The 4,767-nt window shown below is 38.9% G+C and overlaps 1 long non-coding RNA gene across 1 annotated transcript; it reads right to left on the bottom strand.

Moving 5' to 3' along the window:
* Positions 1-625: 625 nt before the first annotated feature.
* LOC117825870 lies at positions 626-4,494 on the bottom strand. Its single transcript, XR_004633923.1, has 3 exons — positions 4,354-4,494; positions 2,356-2,397; positions 626-727 (listed from the first exon to the last, which is right to left on the bottom strand). It is a non-coding gene; the product is annotated as an uncharacterized LOC117825870 (long non-coding RNA).
* Positions 4,495-4,767: the final 273 nt, after the last annotated feature.

The raw sequence follows: 4,767 nt of genomic DNA, 5'->3' as shown, positions 1-4,767 counted from the left end.
ACTGGAGCTGGATAAGCAAAAATGACATACACTTTCTGCTGAAGTATTGTTTCAGGCGGAGAGACAACCAGGGTTTTAATAGCTATCATCATGATTTAATGTTTTTGATGGCATGTGAATGCTTCACTGCTTTTTGAGGACAAAATATATAAACCGTGCACATACTGACATCATTCAGATATTTATTGGGACTCTGGAGCACACATCCCGACACTGGGGCTGTGAGTGGTATTGTTATATCAGTATGTCTGGTCAGTCACAGTTAATTTGATTCAGCTATGAATCAATACATTACCTCATCTCTCACATCCTGCAAAAAGTCACGAATATCTATCTTCCATTCAATGCATTAGTGAGAGCCACATCTTTATGACAATGGGCGATGGTGCTCATGGGAAATGTGTTCATCCTTCTTCCAAAAGGGTCACCAGAATCAAGACAACATGAGAGTTCCTCACTGTGCCTTTAAAAAGAGTAAAAGCAAATATATTGAGATAAACAACAACATGGCTGTGTCTTCTCAGAGGGAAGCTTCAAACCAATCTGACCAACTTACTTTAATAATCAATATTAATATGTAACCTCTTAAATTTAAGTGATGACACAACTTCTACTGATTTTCTTACCACAGGAATAGATGATTTCCTATCAGGCAGAAGTTCAGTTTCTTCTCTGTCTTGCACGTCTGATCCACGACTCTCAGTATGAGGCCAACACGAGCAGAATCCTTTTAACATAAAAAGTTTTAAAGACAGCATGACACCTGGCTTTCCTACAATCTACTGTCAAAAGTGTTATTAAGAGAGGGTTATCAAACTGATATACAAACATAACTTTCAAGAGTGATGCTACTCGGCCTGTGAACTCCATGGTATCTGAGTCGCTTGGCTCTTGTTCTGTCAATAAAATGTTTCTTGAATCTGTTTGGCAGCTATGACTGCATTTGCGTTTGCCAGAGGTTAATTTTCAGCTTGGCTTTCTGTTTTTTCTCCTTCTTATTTTAACTTAAATTCAGACTTGATCAGTGAGAGCCCATTTTGAAGCTTTTATCTTTTGAACCCTTTCATTTTCATTATAATGAGCAGTTCCTATTTTCACATTAACAGGCCATCACTCCAGTTCTCATGCAGGAACAAATCATCTCTGCTCCACATGATCATTTGACAAACTGAACCTGCTGTCCATCATATCTAATGTCATACGTTTATTCTTTATGAATAAATAGATGTTAGAGCAGATGATTCAACAGCTTTTATCATAAACTGACTATTAATGCTCCTTGTTGCCTCTAAATATTTCCTCATTCTGTTGCTCAAACCACAAGTAACTGAGGCCACAATTCACAGGATATCATTTCCGCAGACTGCTTTCAGTGTGACATTCATGGCTACCAAAGCTTAAAGTGCTTTTTTTGAATTTGTCTCACCAACATTTCAATTATGCTGGGGGCCTTTTTGGGTACGCACTTGCAGGAGCAAAACAGCCTTTGTAGTGAAGTGTCTGCCTCTAAGGTCTGTTCTCCTGCACTTTTGCAGGAGAACTGCCAATCCGAATAGTGAAAACAAGACACATTGTACTGTCTCTGTGTTGCCCCCTGGGTATTGTTGACTCAACCATCTCCTTGTTGACGGCAGTGGTGGTGCAGCGCCTATTTCCCAGTGGGTAAAATATTGAGCTTCAAAACCAGAGACACAGCTTCTCTCTGCAACAAGTTAATACACTCACAACACTGTATGTGAAAGAGCACGACAACTGCAGCTTTAATGTCCTCATAATCTCTGCTTTTAGTTTGACATCACACTTAATCTCTGTGCTTTTCCTTCAGTCTAATCATCTTTCAAATTCCCAAGAACAACTTTTCCCAGTGCTCTAAGCTAAGCCAACACTCTTTGGAAATAGTTGTACAGCTGTTGTGTAAAATGAGGTAGACAACAACTCGTCCCTAGAAATCAGGATTTTCCTTTCACAGTAGCTCCAGTATCAGTAATGTTATGCTGCTCTACCCTTTTCCTACACCAATGTATGCTGCCAATTTACTGAGGAAAAAATTAGATTAGTGACAGTTCATATAATTCAGTGTCACCGATATGTTTTGTTATTTTCTGTTTCATTATCACCTACCTGGTGAATTCACCCATGGGTAAAGTTGCTTTGCTATTTTGGGATATCATTTAATTTACTGAGCAATTTCCAGTTTGGAATCTAAGGTGAGAATTGCTTTCACCAAAGTGACTTGTGCAGAAAAAAATACATTAAATGGGGGAACTGTGTGATACGATGTATTTGCAACAAAGCTATTCTTTCTATTTGAAAAAATATTGTATACAAGTCCCTCTGTAATATCATCTCTTGTACCTGGAGTATGCGGTGCAGTTGTCTTAATTCTAAAGCATCCATCTGGGGGAAAAAAACAGGGAGTTGGTGCATGAAATGAGATGAATATGTTCAAATAGGAAAACACATTTATTAATGTCTTAAATCTGAAATAACATCAGGGGATGTTGATAGAGCATGGGATTCCAATATTGCAGCATACATTTGTTTTTGTCTGGCTTCTGTTTTTTTCTGAAGAGTGATTGCTATTGCATAACACTGCGCCCCAGTTTCCACAAATGATAAATGCTCCCATATTTATATCACTCAACTTAATGCAAAATAATTCACATCACATTAAGAGAGAACCTTTCAGTTATCATTCTTTATGTTTTTCACAATGTGTCTTTCTTACTTCCAGATGTAGCCTGTTGAATTTTTTTGTACTTGTTTCTTATAGATATTTCTTATTTCCACTCTTTACAACTGTATTCTGCAACTGCTGCACACCAATTTCCCTCAGGATAAATGAAGTTGTATTCCATATTATCTTTCTCATGCTATCCTATTTTATGTCTGAAGCCCTTTTATGTATTCATCTGATTTTCTTTCAGCTTCCACCAAGGATGGGTCTGCTGTGTGTGCTATTTGTCTGCAGCAGCCTGCAGACTTTCACACATTCACCGTAGCAAGGGATCCATGACGACTTTACAATTTCTCTGGAGCATCTACTTTTACAAAACCAAGACAAGAACCTGGAAAGAGCTGCTTCTTTTCTTTTTTTTTGCCTTTGCACATTTTGTTACAGGCCAAGTAAGCTGCACGGATCACACATACTAATAGAAACACAGTGTTTGTTATTCTCTCTCTTCACGGGTCTGAAAGGAACAGAGCATATGACAGAAATGTGTGCCTTAATGAGAGTTATTTTTAATGCAAAAGATGATTCAGAACATTAAGTGTGGAGTTTCGGGATTCAAGTCTAACATGCACCAGTCATGCTCACAGTACGCGACAACTGCTCTCCCCCATAAGACTATAACAGAACAGAATAGCATGCTATCATTTTTGTTCTGAATAAGACGTGAAACATCAACATGCCGTTGTGCTTGAAAAGAGATTTCCTCCCCATGTTAAGACCATGATTGCATGCCATATCTGTCATGCTATAACCATGCCTGCAAGAGCACATGCCGACTCTATCCCTCATGCAATATTGGAGAGAGACACATACATATTAATCACTCTGGTTCTGACAGATTTCTCGTGCCTGCTGAGGGATGATTGGCAGCCCCTGCATAAGGACATATTGCTTCTCCTTATTGGATGATGGGAAGATTTTAATGCAGTATATGCGTGGGGGTGTTTGTGTGTGTGTGAGACAGAGAGACAGAGAGAGAGGAGAAAGAAGACGGTGGTCAATAGCTGTGAATGCCTTAGTGAAGAAAAAGGACAAATGCAATGTCAGAGGAACATTTTTTGTTATACATAAAAGGCACATCCTTGAGAAAGAATCAATTATTATATCTGTGAAAGATTTGATTTGATCTTTTTTGCAATTTACAATAGACACCCTGAGATTTATTTTGCCATTGCTACAGTGACAAAAAGGAAGTAAGACTTTCAACTGTAATTTTTAGTAACCTTACAATCACTCATTAATGAACCAGAAAGAATGAGCTAAAACATGAGATTATGTTGCTGTGACAACCTTGGGGATGCTCCACTCATGCTCTAAGAGATGTGTCTGTGCGTTGACTGACTGATTTGTCTGGTATTGAGAGACCTGTCAGTTTCTTTTCATGCAAATTAAACTCCTACCAGATAAACTATTCTATTATAGAGAAAGAGGCGTTAGCGTAGATTTCGGCTTTGCAACCCATTGAGGTGTAAAAAAGTGTCTGATAAGATGGTGTCTTGCCATCCAGAGATCAGACATCTCAAAGGTTCTGAAAATGTTGTGGCAGATGCACCATCCAGAGTGTAAAGTTGACGTATTAATTGTCTTGTGTCCAGCTGTTTTTTTTTTCCTTTTCCTACCTTAAAGTCTGTTTCTCAGGTACCAAGTTGCTGAGTGGGAATCAGTGAGCAGGGTAGAGTACTGGTAACTTTAACACTTAATATAGTCGTAGGCTGAGCTACTTTATGTTAAGAAGCCTGTTCATAACATGAATCATACTGTATATGATAACAACCAACTGGTAGATGTTTTCTGCATTTAAGTCCATGGGGGGGTTGAAGACCCTGAGGGCTGCACTGATTGTGAGTGGTGATTTGTGTCTCATTTAGTTTCTCTCTGTCACCTGTAGGCTGAGGGCAGCCAGGGTCATTAGGTTGATTCAGCACACCTGGATCTCTGCCCAACCTACACTTTAGAACGCTGCAGGTCATTAATTCTCTTTCTGACTCAGCATGTGACAGAACATACAAACTAATCCCCCACTTTTCTTTGGA

The sequence above is a fragment of the Notolabrus celidotus genome, chromosome 14 (assembly GCF_009762535.1).
Source record: "Notolabrus celidotus isolate fNotCel1 chromosome 14, fNotCel1.pri, whole genome shotgun sequence".
Classification (NCBI taxonomy): domain Eukaryota; kingdom Metazoa; phylum Chordata; class Actinopteri; order Labriformes; family Labridae; genus Notolabrus; species Notolabrus celidotus.
This window is presented reverse-complemented; position numbering and strand designations above follow the sequence as displayed.